This window comes from Cavia porcellus, unplaced genomic scaffold (assembly GCF_034190915.1).
Source record: "Cavia porcellus strain 051 isolate PalLab524CR breed Dunkin Hartley unplaced genomic scaffold, mCavPor4.1 scaffold_30, whole genome shotgun sequence".
Lineage (NCBI taxonomy): Eukaryota > Metazoa > Chordata > Mammalia > Rodentia > Caviidae > Cavia > Cavia porcellus.
In genome coordinates this window covers 5,920,646-5,936,599 of record NW_026947513.1, presented here as the reverse complement: position 1 = coordinate 5,936,599, position 15,954 = coordinate 5,920,646, and the positions used below count along the sequence as shown (strand labels likewise).

General features: G+C 38.3%; 1 long non-coding RNA gene across 3 annotated transcripts in view; it reads left to right on the top strand.

Moving 5' to 3' along the window:
* Nucleotides 1-585: 585 nt before the first annotated feature.
* LOC134474076 (uncharacterized) overlaps nucleotides 586-15,954 on the top strand; it is a 176,482-nt gene continuing 161,113 nt past the window's right edge. The window contains exons 1-3 of one of the 3 annotated variants that reach the window (XR_010044671.1): nucleotides 586-871; nucleotides 7,493-7,674; nucleotides 8,190-8,370. This is a non-coding gene — a long non-coding RNA (uncharacterized LOC134474076). Of the gene's footprint in view, nucleotides 872-4,024; nucleotides 4,174-7,492; nucleotides 7,675-8,189; nucleotides 12,437-15,954 lie in introns of those variants that run through there. The other 2 variants (XR_010044670.1, XR_010044672.1) reach the window with 2 other exon arrangements.

Genomic DNA, 15,954 nt, shown 5'->3' with positions numbered 1-15,954 from the left:
TTTAGCTCGGCTTGGTTTAATTTAGTGTGGGTTTTTGAGAGAGAGTCTCACTATGTAGTCAGCAGTTTTCTTGCCTCAGCTTCCCAAATGCTGGGTTATTTCCCAAATGTGATGGGAATACTCCACCTCACATGGCTTTGCTCACTTTTTTGTGTGTTGTGCTAGGGATAAAATTTAAGGCCCGTGTAATTAAGCACTCCATTGCGATGCATCCAGAGCTCCAAATGCTGTTTATGAAGAGAAAAAAAAAAAAAAAAAAAAAAAAAAGCAAAAAAAACAAAAAAAACCAGTAAAATTATAGACTAAATTCACGTTACAAAACCTCATAGATATTTTGTGTGTTTGTATGATTTAATTGATACTCATCTTCAGTGTTAAATCACATACATCATATAGTCAGTATTTATGTGCAATAGAGTTATAAGTGATGCTAAAATCTTCTCTTGTGTCTCTTAATTTTTCAATTTTTCCTTAGCAGGTGTTATGGTTTGATAACTAGTGGTCAGCTTAACGCCAGCTGGATTACATCAGCATGCATTGAGAGAAGATGCTCCACCTGAGGAGGGTTGCCAGGATAAATAGGTGGAGAAGAAGGGAGGTGTGGAGAGGGATTGAGGCGTTATGGAGGCATTGTGGGTTCTCCTACGAGTTGCTGTCTGAGCTGTTGGTTCTCCTGGAGAAGCTCTGGTCTTCACATCGAGCATTGCTTCCTGGCTCCAGAGGGGAAGACATGTGCTGCCTGGTCTCCAGGGTGAACTCGTCATGCTGCTTCCTGGCACGTACCTGACTGTGCTTGTCGTTGGAGGAGCTTGGGGCCTCCATGTCGCTGAGGACAGCTGTGATGCCTTTCAGGACAGCCCCGCTCTTTGTTGTGAGTGTGACTTCTTGGCTCCAGTGTAGAACCCTCATCCCACTAGCACAGCTCCTTCAGCCTGCTGGCATGGACTTTCTGGTTTCCACCACTGACCCTTGGGTTTTCCTGGCACGAATCCGTAAAAGAGACTGGTGTGAGTCTTTCTTGTGAGCTCTGGACTTCCAGTTGGACTCGTGGAGGCGTTGTCCTGAGTTCTGGGTTTTTATCTGGACTCATGTGGGACATTGCCGTGGGGTTTAGGCTCTTGACTTAAATAATCTATGTTGTTGGTGTTGCAGATAGATTTCCTGCATTCTCCTGTGTTAACTTCCGGTGACCATTATAAAAATATTATAAACTCCATGTCCTGATCTGAATTGTTCTCTGTGTACAACCCCTGACTACAACAGCAGGCTTATCAGACTCATGTAATATTTAGGAGCATTGACATACAGACACATTAAAAATCAAAATGCCAGCATGTATGTCCTATGTATTACATATAAGCTCTTTTGATCTGCAAATGGGTTGAATTCAAGCATTATATTTATTGAAACATATATTTAATAATAGCTGTTTTGTATCCTATGCTTCTAAAATGCCAAGCATCCTCTTCTCTGACCTTAGTCTTTCCCTGTCCCTCAGTTTTATCATTGGTGTTTGCATCTCTGAGATTTTCTTCTCCTTTCTGGATTTCTTCTGCAGAATCTAGAGTTTAAACTCATCATCATTAATTGCACAGACTTAATGGTGCTCTTTATTGCTTTCAATGCAGATTTCTATTCTGTTTTGCATTTTTAATCTCCTTGTAATCTTTATCACGTCAAACTCCCACTTTGACTTCTATCTGCCTCTCAGCCAACTCCCTTCTTATCTCAGTGTATTTTCATATAATCGCATCTTTCATCTCTCTATTCAGACTACGGTTTTCACACTTTATTGAGAGTACAAAGCACACAATTTCTGCTATTTATGTTTTCTTTTGTGCCTTTTTAAAGTGTAACTTTTCTGCATTTTAATTGTCCTCTCCTCATCTCAATGTGTGGAATATTTTCAATGAAACTATTTTTCCTATTCTGTTTTCAGTGTCATCATTTTTTAAACAATAGAGCAGCTATCTATGGGTGAGGATAGACTGGATCATTTTCTTACACTCAGCTCTCAATTCTTGTTAAAGAAATATCACTCTCAGATCTCAAGCATAAAGGCTGGTTGATAGTCATGGATCAATGCCACATTTATGTTGTCTATTAGTCCTTTATCTAAAGATGACATTGAATTTAGGAGACATTTCCTGTTCCTGAGTTACTGTTTATTTGCTGTGAGGAGGCTGTATACTGTAGCAATTTAGCTTTTACATTAAAATTGTGCATTGGAATGCTGGGCCCACCAATTAATAAGAGTAATTTATCTACTTCAAGACCTGTATTAGTCCATCTATAAAATGAGTACTATAATTCTATAATAGCACATACTTCACTGAATCATATGATGATTGATAGTATTTCTGAACATATCAATGACTAAAGTACTTTAAGCATATTAACTCACAAAATAGCTATTATTATTGTCACATTATAGGACAGGCACACTATAGGACTGTTGCATGCTAAGTAACTTTTTCAAGGTCACACACCTTATAAAATAGAACTTTGGTTGGAATTTAGGAAAGCTGTTGTCCAGTTCGATATTTAACGTAGGTTTGCTATTATTATTATTATTATTATTATTATCATTATTACTTGAGGGAAATATATTTACAGATAATCTAAAGTACTGAGTAGTTCTCTTTTTTCCTGAAACAGTATTATCAAAATTCAGTGTTTCAATTAGGGAGCTTTTTTCTCTTTCCATGTTTTCATATTGATGAGGTTATACTTCAAGATATAGATATGACTTAGCAAAACTCTTCTGCCTCCAAGTCTCCTGAAAGTTGTTATTTCTGAATATATTAGAAAGGAGAAATCTAAATTGGGGAGCCTAGGATAGACTCTGTGTGTGTGTGTGTGTGTGTGTGTGTGTGTGGCTGTAGGTCATCATTTTCATTTGCAGTATATACACACACATTCACAAAGCTATTTTAGAATTTGTGTTGCATGTTCTGTTTGGTTGAGTTGGATCTGTAAAGTCTACCTTGGCTGGAAGTTGTCACAGATTTTGCATTTCTGAGCCAAGGCATCGGTAAGTATGGTGATGAGCTTCTGCATTGTCCTTCCTGTCGGCAGTTTTGATCTTCCTCAAGTGACAAGTTATGTGCTAATGTCACCTGACAATTGTGTTTCTCTTTTACACTTCATGAATATTGTAATTAGAGGAAATTCATCTAAGATTTTGGCAGTAGATTAGTTGTCAATCTTAGTTTCTTGGTTTATTATGCATCTTATCTTTTTCTGTGTTTTCCTGATATTTTATCATGAAAATCACAAAGTCTGAAATGAGAAATGCTCTTCGAGCACATTCTTAAGCTGCTCTCTCTTGTTTAGTTTCATCCTCACTTTTTAACCCTAAACACACACACACACACACTACAGTGTCCATTTCTCTGGTCCATTTCTCTGGAGAATCGTAATTATAAGTAATAGAGTGTTGTTTTAACAAACAATTAAGTATATGGAGGTAGTTTTGTAAGTGAAATAACTAACAGGGGCTAGAAATTTCAGAGATGTATATTAGACAAAACTGATGTGATGTGAACTTTAAAGGTGATTCTTATGAGGAAAGCACAGGAAAAGTTAGTACAGCTATATAAAAAGCTTCTGCCAGGCCTGGGGATTTAGCTCAGCGGCAAAAGCGCCTGCCTTGGAAGCAGGCAGTTGTGAGTTCCATCCCCGGTACCAATGAAAAGGAAAAAGACAAAAAAAAAAAAAAAACTTCTGCCTTCTTAAAGTATATTAATAATTATGTATATGATATTGACTTAAATATGAATATTTAGGATGATTCTGGTGTTTAATAGATAATGGAGAGAAATTCATCTTTGGTATGAAGTGGAAAAGAACTTGAATGAGTTGTGCTCACGTTCTAGCTTGTTATGGAAGGCCAAACTTGGTTACTGTGATGGTTTATGTTGGTGGCCCTCAGGCTTCATGCATTTGCATTTGTACATCTGTGATTGGTTCATTGTCTAGCCCTTGGATTGATGGTGTCAGTGCTCCACCTATCTAGGGCTGGAGCCAGCAGGTAATGTAATGGCAGGAAGAAGGCATGTCTCACTCTCTTGCCGGTTTCTTCCTTGCTGATTGCAGCCACCATGAACTGCGGCCCTGCCATGCCACCCTGCCTTGGAGCCAACTGAGTATGGACTGAAACCTCCCAAATCTGTAAGCAATAAACCTTCTTTCCCTAACTTTGGGCATCAGGTATTTTGTCTCAGCAACAAGTAAAAACTAAGACAGTTACCTTGCTGAGGAGATTTCAAAGCACAGTTTTGAAAGAGTGACCACCTTCCTCCTATTGCTTACAGTAAAATGCAAGGAGAGAAAACATTGTTAAGAAATTGTAGCAAAAAAGGGCCCAAGAATGAAAAAGTTGGAAAAATGTCAGTCAATCCATATTACAAAAAAAAAAAAAAAAGAAAAGAGGGAAAAAAAAAATCCATGTCTGAAGAGAGCTCCACGCATGTGGCTAAGTAACCATTTGATAAGGTTAGCATGAATGTGAGCTGAGCACCTAATTGTCCATGCAAAGGAGCCAGGCATGAAGATGGGATCAAAGTAGCAGGAGCACTGCCAGATGAGACTGAAGGAAGCAGGCAATGTGATTAGGAAAGGCTGCAAACTCATGCTACCCTTCAAGAAGGGGAAAGAAAGATCCCAAGGCCGTTTAGAGCACAATAAGGCTGCTATTACCACAGGGAAATTGTAAAGTTCTGTTGTGGCTTTTAAGGATTGGATTGCTTCTCTGGTTTTGGAGTTTCAAGTTGCTCCCACCCAGTGCCTGAAGGGAGCACTATATTTAGATGAGCCTTTGACAACAGAATTTAGAATTGATGATGAAAAGAGCTAAGAAGTTTGGGATAGTTGGATTGGAATTAATCCATAAAAAGGACATGGATTTTGGACAGAGACAAAGTATCATGGAATGTTCGTGTTTGCTCTAAATTCATACATTAAAGTAGCCTAACATGATAGCATTAGAGGCAAGGGCCTACTAAAAGTAACAAATTGATGAAAGTGATTCCCCATGAATGGGACTAGAGTGCTTATAGGAAGATACGGGAGTGATGATTCTCATTCAGCTGTATTGAGACTCAATGGCCATCTGCAAACTGTATGGTGCTGTCCTCATCAGACAACAGATCTACCAACTTTCAGAACTTTTCTGCCTCCAGAAGCATAAGAAATAAATTTTCCTTAATTAAGTCACTCAAACTCTGACAATCTATTGTAATAGGCCAAAGAGATTAAAACAGAGATTTCAAGAAACTTTAGCCAATTCTACTTAATTTTGAAAAATGAGATAGAAAACTATCTTTCAAGAAAGCAATAAGAGACATATTGGAATATGATAGAGCTTATAAATGCTTACAACTAGAAGCACAGTTTCCTGAAGAAAGCAAAGGAAGTGAAGATGTCCCAGCAGTTACTGTGGCTTGAGATGAAAGAGATGATGGCAAATAAGGGCTTGTCCAGTAGAGAGACCCAGGCAGTAGCTTCTAGACAATCCCTGAACTAGGAGGCAGAGGGAGGCGGAAAGGCTTTAACCACTGGGTTTGTAAAATGCAAAAGTGGGACTTTTTTGGAACTCAGGTGCTAAGAAAATACATCATGCATGCATTCAGGATAAGGTATGGAGGCAGAACCTTTTGAAAACTACATTCTATTAAAAACTTCCAGGGAAATACTGTTATAGAAATCTCACCTCCTACTCCTTTCCTCCTCCCATCTGTTCTAATACCCTTCTGACTTTGACCTTTATTTGTTAATTTTGCTGTTACTGCTGCCTGCAGGTTCAGGGATTACACTTGACTTTCTTCAATAATTTCTAAACATATTTGCCTTCCAATATGCTTTTGTTTTTGCATTTTAATTTTTTACCCTTCATTTAAATGGCCAGTTTGGAAACAGTTCTATGTAGCTAGTAACTTGGTCTCACCTGGTTAGGTTCCAATGAAGGTGAGATTTAACAAAGGGTCAAGGAGATTTTTGCTGCCAAGTGTGGTTGTGAAGACTTTGGCACTTGCCCCAGATTGAAGATGACATTCCAAAGATCAGTTTTGCAGACAGGAAGATGTCATGTTGAAGAATGAGGGTTCTTGCTTCAGTGGTGGAAAGCAATCAGGTAAACTGGCTGCTGATCAGGATTAGGACGAGTGGCCTTCTAAGGAGCCTGATGATATGCTAAAAAGCATTGGTTGCTTTGTTGAGATTCCCACACTTGGTCAGACATTTTTAGTAACAAGCAGAGCCGAAAGTTTTCTTCCCCTGATTACATTAGTTAAGACAACACCAGAGGCCCAATACTGCACTTGGCATCTAGTCCTATCATCCTGTCTTGTTCTACTTGACAAACAAGTTTGAAACTGTCACCAGCATCCTGACCAATTCCCCGTGCTTTGTACTCCTTGGCCCCAGACATCTGGAGAGTTGAGGGCCTGCCATCAAATCTCAGATTTTCATTCCCTCCAAGTCTCTGCAATGTATGTCCTCAGTTGAAAGGAAAAAATATGGCGTGGTTGATCATCCCATTGCTGAACTCCAAATTCTCAGTCACATTTCATTTTCTGCTTTAGAAATGATTAGGTGCTCTGTGAGAGGTGACCTTTGTGCTCTGACCTGGACTTTTTACATGTTATCTGGTTTAACTTTCTCATCCCTTCTGTGGGTCCGCTTTGACATCAATAAATTATCCTTGCTCTATTCCCGAGTATTTTCAATTGTCTTTTTTGTCTTTTCATTCTCTCTACCTCAGACTCTGTCCATCCTCTGTATGCACTGCTATTCTTACAAGCTCCTTACACCCCCTCTAAGGCAATCTTTCCTACGCAGTGTCAGGGAAGAGACAGATAAATTATGCAAGCTTTCTTTTCAAGATTTATAATTACATTTTGACAAAAAATTATTGATTATTCAACACTGTCCCAGGTTTTGTTAATAAAGTGATCAAAAGACAATTTCTGCTCCTAGAGGAGCTCACACTTCTTTGCAAAACAGCAAAGAGATGCAGAAATAGGTAGTTTTAATGCAGTTGATAAATACTATAGAAAAGATATACATCAAATGTCTAAGAATATCAATGATGGGAAAATATAGTTTGTCTGTAGGTAGGAGAAAGCTCCAGGCTAAATCTAACAATTGGATAGCTGTTTGTTTGTTTCTATATAGTCAAAGAGCTTTAAATAAACTGTAGAGTGCTAGAGAGAACGATCTTCATATTTTTTATCTATGAAAAAAAAAAACAACAAAAAACAACAACAACAACAACAAAAAAAAAAAAAAACCAGACTCCAGGAAGTTGAATGAAGATGTCCAAATTCAGAGAATACATTTAAGACAGTGCTGGGATTTTGTGTTACTCAGGAAAGTTAAAATAAGCAAACTCTCAGAATCCAAATGGCTTAACACAGTAAAGGAAATCCTTTCAGCAAAGCCCGTAATCATAGATTCTGATCTGAGCTGTGTGGCCTTCATCTTTGTGCAGGTATGTTTTCGGAACACCTGGCCTCCAAAATTATCCATGCAGAGAAAGAGAAATACAAACAATTGCCACAGTTTGGATGTTGAATATCCTCCAGCAGATTGTGTAGACCACTTGGATGGCTCTCCTTGAATGAAGAACAATTACCATTGCTTCGCTAAACCTGGCCCCGTCTCCATGAACTGGTATGTACAGAACTGACTAACCTATTTCCTTCTCCCCTCAATTAGCTCTAAGCAGTGTAAATAAGGCTAGATAAGGTACTGATGTATAATCTTTGAAGCCATCCAGCAGTCTCCTGTCTCCCTGCCTCATGTCTCCCTATAAATGGTTGAGCATAGTGGGATGGCAGAGCCTCATAGCTCCAGGAATGTCACCTGAGTTTGAGTCTCAAAATGAGAGGCTATGACCTCTCAGGACACAAAAATTTGCACGTCAGAAACTGAAATAATAGCCTCCACTATGCCAGTTGACTTATGTAGCTTGGTCTTGTGTACCCTTCTCTCTGTATATTGCAGAAGTGTTTTCTAGCTACTTGGCTAACTCAGATCATATTATTCACATAATTCCAGTAGTTCTCACTGTCATTTATGCTGGAGCTACTTTGTTTTTCATGAATTCATAACTTCTGGGTGAGGTGCTGGGGCAATGCCTATGTCCTATGAATTCTCATCCGGATCACACTTGATTCTCATCACAGGTTACACTGCAGGTGATAGATTGGAATTAACTCATCTGGATGCCAATAATCTTTCAATCGAATTTCACTTCCCAGATTATGGAGGAGGACAGGAAAAGGAATTCCACTACTGGGATTACAATAGATTGTATGTTGAAGAGCAGCATTCCTGGAAGGTGGCGTGAGGCTTGCGATTATGCATGTAAGTCACTGTACCTCACGGAGCCTGGAGGACCCCAGCCCTCTCCTTCCCCTCTCTGCTCCCTGGACATGAGGGGAGCAGTTTCCTCTGCCACTCATTCCCACAACAAAGTGCTGCCTCCTTGCAGGACCCAGATAATCAGGGCAACCGACCAGATCCTGGGACCTCTGAAACCATGAGCCAAAAAATCCTTTGTCTTTATAAATTGCTGATTGCAGTCTTTCATTTGACTCTTTGGTTTATCTCAGGTTATTTTTAATGGAACGCTGACTATCACAGAGTATAAGTGGGTTTGCAATTGCTTCGCTTTCAAACTGAAAGATGTCACTTTGTCTCAATTCATTGATATACACAAACTTGATTGCTCCCATGTGAAAATATATATGAATGCACGAAATTCACTGAATCCAAACTATCTCTGCTATGCTCAAACTGTCTTGGGATTTTGATTCTACTACAAAGTCTTCTGGGCTTTGTTCTGTTTTGTTTTGTTGGATTTTACTGTCTAAAAACAAAACAAAACAAAAACAAAACAAAACAAAACAAAAAAAAAAAAAAAAAAACACAAAGAAAGAAAAGAGCCTTCCAGTTCATCCAGTTCATGCTGGTGGAGTTGGGGAGAGCTCAAAGCATATGTATAAGAGAGAGGCGTGGGTGGAACAATGTGAGCCACTTCATTGGTTGTCACAGATTCAGTTATTTTCTTAGTGAGGGGAGTCTTTATTTTCCCCTCTGTTTTACTCATAAGTTGAGCCTTATGTTGTTCAGGGCATGACCATCATTCTAGACAACAGAATTTAAAAGACTTTTGATGGTGCAGCATAGGACATCATTGTGTTAAACATTGTGTGATTATAACTGCACAATGAAATGACTAGCATAGTAAATAATAGCAGTAGAGCTGTCTTTGAAAGAAAAGGTCAATATTATACCTGCATGCTGATAGGAGAGATTAATATACTCTTACTATTATTAATAATAGTAATTAGGCTCTGTTGCGTTAGCTGATAGTCAGGTCCCATTTATAGGAACAGGCTAATGTGCTTCTTGAGCATGACTTGGCATTATTTTAGCCCTTCAATTAAAAGCGTTGAAAATCAGTGCCAGGATCTTCTTATCATTTTATTAGCTTTTTGGCACTTGGATTTTTTATTTATATTGGGCTTACTTTTCCACCTCTGGAAAGTTAGCAAGAATTTTTATACAAAAAGAAGAAGCCTTAATGCTTAACATCATTTCTGACTGGGGGCATCAGGATAGATCTTTGCATATTTTGCATCATTTAGCACGGCCACTGATACAAATTAAGAAGACAGGCATCCTTCTCAGGACAATGAACACTTGTTCTTAGCTACAGAGTGAGGAGATAGCAGTCTTCAACTGAGATGACTAGCCAGGGAAACCCTTTGGAAGACCAGGAGTGGACACAGAACTGGAAGTGGAAAGAAGGGACCACTAAACTGCCTGTTTGGTGACCAGATGATGAAATTTTTCCCTGTTGTACTTTATAGTGATTACTGTGTGAAATGCTTGCAGAGATGTAAAAATGTGTCAGGATGATCCTTGTTTAAAAGTTAAACATAGGAGGATAATTTAAGTGTTTCTTTGGTTCAGATGAATTTTCCTCTCTGTTATACTCCACACCTTGAATTTTCACTAATATCTCCAATTTTGGATTAAGGCATGAAAGGTTTTTATTAAAATGAACCAGTGCTACCTGGTAGGGGTAAGCTATTTACTCTTTTATCATTAATTTCTAACTGTGAATAATTAAAACAAGATTTCTTCACTCAGTTAAGTCTTGCAAAAGAATCATGTTAATGTTTCAAAGTTTAAAATTTATTGCATGCTGGAGTTGACATTGAAAATTGAGTTACTCTCCTATTTGTTGCATTAATAATCTTATAAGATGAGGTAGCTAGAACAAGTAGTCTCTTTTAACCAAGGAAGCACTGGAGACTCTGATTGATATATTTCTGTTCAAGGACATTCTGGAGGACTGGGTTGTATTATAGCTGAGTACCGAGGGAACAGAGGAAGTGGAGATCCCCAGGCAGGCTACTTCCTTTTGGATCAGCAGGGAGCTGGTTTGTAATTAAAGTATGCAGGCAAATTTAGAGGGTGTGGAGGGAATCTAGAGAGGGGGAACAGAGAGAGAGAGACAGACAGAGAGAGAGAGAGAGAGAGAGAGAGAGAGAGAGAGAGAGAGAGAGAGAGAGAGAGGAGGGGGGCTTCTAGCAACAGCCAACAGTAGTATTACTTATCTTTTCTTGAGCATCTATTAAGTGTGAAGTGCTAAACTAGACTCATCAATAATTTTATTTTATCTTCTTTATAATCCTGTAAGACAATAATGTTCCAAAGTTACAAATCAGGAAGGAAGACTTTAGGACAGTTAAAAATCTTGCTCAACTAAAAGTGGCAAACTATTTCCCCATTCCTAACGCCCACATTCTTTTGGAGCCACATGTTACAGTGCAAGAAAGCAAACAAAGAAAAGGTCACAGGAGGGCCTTGAAACAAATATCCCTTTCTTCACGTCTGTCTCAGGCTTGGCTTCTCTGCCCTTCACCTTTCCATTAACTCTGTAACCCGCAAAGAACAGAAATTTTATCACATTCAGGACAAAGTAAAGACTTCAAAAAGTTTTCCCAAGTCTTTTTCGTCTTGCCAAGTTGGAGACGATTATGCCAGACCTTTCACGTATTTATACAGTAACTCTCTTATTGTTAATGTAAACTAATAAAAAGTACACTTTATTTGTGTTCCCAATAAGATGGTTTTCGTCTGCCTTACTGAAAAATGTGGCTGCCCGGTGTTGTCCTCTGACACCAACAGTTACTCCCAGCGAGTGTTGGGTGCAATACAGTCTAGCAAAAGCTTCTGACCTGATTTTTTTCTCAAGCCAAAGTCATGTAGGGCAAAGAGTGAGTGACACACTGCAAAGTGGGAAGCCTGCCTTTCCCTGAATGTTTGTGCCCACAGCTGCAATAAACCGCATTTCCTCCCCTTGATGGAAAGATGACCACCTCCGGGGTAAAATGTGGTTCAATAAAACATGATCACTTAAGAAGCTTCAAGCAATGATAAGCTGATGGGTTTCCATCGATATGGCAGACAGGGGCTGCTCAAGCTTCAAGGTTTTACTCCATGTTGAACTGTCTTGAATAGCCCTCTTACTCCATTACTCAGTCTCCTCATCTGTAAAATGGGAATAACAGTTGCCTAGTTCAAAGGTGTACTGTTAGAATTGATTAGTTCAGATGAAGCTCTCTGCAGTCCCTGTCTGAGCAGCACCACCTGATGATAATGGCTAGCTAGTGTCCTTATTACTCTAACATTCACCCATAATGCTCATCCATCAAATACAGATACAGATACAGATACTAAAATGGGCCGGGCAAGGATAGTGCCACTGCATTTGGTGGCGGTTGCCCTGAAGATAAAGCTGTCACACGCAGTTTCTCCCCAGAGCAAGCTTAAGCTAGTTGCAGTATTGATGTAGGTGATCTTCTTGCCCGGATGCACAGAGGTGCTTTAACTGGAGCTAATTATGGCGAGCAATAATGGCAGAGCCAAGAACTCACCTTGATGGTGATGAGACGCTCAAAGAGACTATTTCTGAACCACATCATCAGGAAGAATTTTCTGCACCATTGGTGTGGGTAGCTTTCTGAACAACATCAGGGCACCTCAAGAAAGATGGTTGTGATATTCTTCTAGAAAGGAAGAGTACCAGAAAGAATAGTTATGCTTGAAAATTGTCCTCTGTTAGATCCATGGTTTATTTATATTGGCCAGTTTTATTTTGTCTGTGTGTTTTTCCTCATACAAATGTCATGTTCCTTGCATTGGAATGAAGGGACAAAAATAATTGACACATGGTATAATTGAAATGGAGCCTCCCAACACGATAGGCTCTTTTTAAGAGTCACAAAGCAGGGGCTGGGGATTTAGCTCAGCGGCATAAGCGCCTGCCTTGCAAGCAGGCAGTCGTGAGTTTGGTCCCTGGTACCGATAAAAATGAAAAAGACAAAAAACAAAACAAAACAAAAAAAAATACAAAGAGTCACAAAGCAGACACCAATAAATATAATGCTTAGAGTAGGAAAGTAGAGGTTTGTGGAAGCTTGGAGTTAATGCTGAGTAGCATTTTGATGTCACATGTTTGTTACTTACAATAAAATCGTAAGCTACAGATATTTCTGATATTTCCACCCAAATACTCTCAGTGCCATGACAACCTCTTCCATGTAAGTGATCTTGTTTTCACTGGATTCTTTTGATATGATAACCTTCAAGGTAAATTCCATATTTTCAACTGTGCACAGTTGCAATCTACTCAAAACACACTAGATTAGTCAGAGCAAGTCATACTTAGTTTATGCCTTTTTTTGAAATCTTCTCCATTGAAAACCAAACCTTTATCTATCCCAGGACATTTCATATATTCTTTTTGTCTCAAATGTGCTTCTTTTCGTGATCTAGGTGACTCAATCCATGCCACTTTTCAATGTAAATATAATCTCTCCTTCCTCTCTCTTTCTCTGGCTTTCTCTCTGCAATATCCTACTTGTTATCACTTTCTCCATAGTATTTTCTACAATCTGTAATCATTCATCCACGCACTTATTCATTCATTCACTCATTCATTCATTAATTTATTTTTTTTACTGGTTCTGTCTCCTACAGAATATAAGCTCTTCGAAAGGAATAACTTGACTTTTTTCCTGCACTGGCACCAAGCAAGGTGCCTGCCATAAACAAATATAAAATGTTTAATGCTGTCAAGAAACAATTACTTTTATTGAGTACCTAGTCTGTGTTACAGATTGTGTTACATACTTTATCCACAGATCTTATTTTTCCATGCAATAGTATTAAGAGGTTGATGCTACTTAACTTTAGTTTCACACAATTAAATTCAAGCTTAGAGATGCTGAAGTTCAGAAATGGATTTAGAGAAAATTGAATTCCAACACAAGCCTCCCCAGCTCTGATGCCTTGGCTAATTTTAGAGCAACTGTTGCCTCCTTGTTTTGGAAAAATCTAAACAAAGGAGTCAGCTCTAACTCCTGCTCAACGTGGATTGGCTTGAAAGCATTTTTACTTATTTGTTTGTTTATTTGCAAATTGAATTCAAGGGAACTTGAAAGTTAAATTATTTTCACACTCCTTAAACTTCATCTAGAAAACAATGATCAGAAAACAAGCTCCAAAGGGCTGGGAATTTAGGTCAGTGGCATAAGCACCTGCCTTGCAAGTGTGTGGTTGTGAGTTCGATCCCTGGTACCCATAAAAACAAAAAAGGCAAAAAAAAAAAAAAAAAAAAAAAAAAAAAAACAAGCTCCAAATTGCTAAGTACACTTGTTAAGTACCTAGAACTTGTTGAATAGTAGCTACAAGAGAATTCATAAAAACAATGAAAGTTGTAAGACTAAACAAGACCTTTTTTTCTGTTTTTTTTTTTTTTTTGAAAATGCTTTCCACCTATTTTCAAAATATTTCTTGTCTGGAGGCATTTCCAACTTGGGCTTCTGATCATTGTTTCATAGAGGAAGTTTAGGGACTATGAACATAATTTCACTTTTAGGTTTACTTGAATTTAATTAAGAACCCTGAACATTTAACAATCTATATATCTAAACAGCAGAAATTTGTTTAATTAAACCATGAAAAGATTGTGGCTGCATGTAGATCTTTGACATTTATCATGTGATGTTTTACAAGTGGATTTAGGTAATTTCATAATTAATATAAAAACTAAAATAATTCTTAGAAAATGAAACAAATTTCAAACAGCAATGTGTTTCTCTTGTCAAAATTTATAAAAGTCACTTATGCATACACAGCAGGATTTTCTTCAATGATGTATGTTTTTCCTGAAAGATACAGCTTTCTTCAGGGTTATTTTGCTGAAAGTTTTCCATTTGCCTAACGAGTAGTTAAGATAAGCTAAAATAAAGATGTGGATAAATTTAAGTCATCAAACCTCATCCAAAACAATCAAAAGAACCATAAAGAACCATCAAGGAGGAATTTGATCTATTCATTGTACTGTTTATTTATGGTGGCAACTCCACATGAAATTAGAGGAAGAAAAAGAAATACTGATAAAGGAAATAGTTCTGGCACTTCTAGACCCTGTCTTCAACTTACTGGTGATGAAAGGAATTAAGAAATTAATAGGGATACATTTTAGGTTACACTTTCTGGATTAAAAACCACTGGGGTAGGGCTGGGGGTTTAGCTCAGCGGCATAAGCACCTGCCTTCAAGCAGGCGGTTGTGAGTTCAATCACCAGTACCGATAAAAAAACCACTGGGACAGAAGAAATCAATACAGTGTTTGCTAAGTTATTTTGTGTGCCAGCCTAGTACCAGATGATTTTCTTGCACACTCATAAGGATTCTGACTACAACCCCTGGCAATAGGAACTGTGCAAGTATGAGGCACAGAGAGTTTAAGTAACTCTTAAAACACCACATGGATTAAGAAGTTAGAAAGACTTGATTTGTTTTTAATTAGCAGGTTCATGTTGCCTCCAATACACCACGCAGGACATTTGGAAAACAATATTTGTAACATAATGCATAATTTTCCAAAGGGCCAGAGGTGTGCAAATAGGAGCTTTGTTTTGTTTTCTTTTTTGCTGACTTTATGATAAGATGGTCTTTTTCTTCAAATTTTAATGTGCTATGTCAGGAGAAAATACATAATGAGTGCTCTGGATTTTCTGTCTTTTGAGCTGATTCTGTAAGATGTGTCACATGTCTCTTCCTTAGAGAGAGTAATTAATGGGGTGTATTGTTATTTCCAAATGATATCATCTCTGGCAAAATTTTCCTTTCGGGCACACGGTGTGGGTGTAGGACAGGGAAGCTAAGGGCACTTGCAAATTTCTACATCAATACTGAGCAATTTCCCAATAGAATGGTACAGGAAAACATTAATCATTCAATGGGAAATACCTTTCATCTTCATACAGAGATTTTCATCCTAAGTTGCAGCGACAATTTCTTTGGAAAGATCTTGCTTCTCAGTTGTCTGGCTGTAGTTTTCCAGTATATAAGGTGAGGTGGGGTGTGACAGGACACAGTGTGTGGATCATTTACCAAGAGCATAACTGCTCCTTTTGTTGGCTTGGTGTGCATTTAATCAGTGCTCTGCAAGGCTGCATAGGGATTACTATTTTCTCCTCTCAGGTAAACATTATGCTTGGTTACAGAGGTGAAAGACATATCAAAATAGAGGGGGAAAGATGTACCTCATTTTATTACTCTTTTGGGTAATAGTAGTAAAAGTTTGTGAGGAGTATTGTATACAGTGAAACAATCGTCTGTCAAAGGGTAAATTTACTGAACACCAATGTCTGTTTTTAAAAGATCCCCTGTGTGTCATGAAGTACACTGTGTTCATAAAAAGTTCTACTCCAGGGTTAGACATTGTTGCTTCCTCAATTACTGGAGTTTTCTGATCTCTCCAAGGAAGGAGGAGTAAACATTTATTGTCAGGAAATATAGGTCGCACTTTGTCCTAAGCTTTGGCACATTCATTAGCCCCAACCCAATTTCCAATTACTGA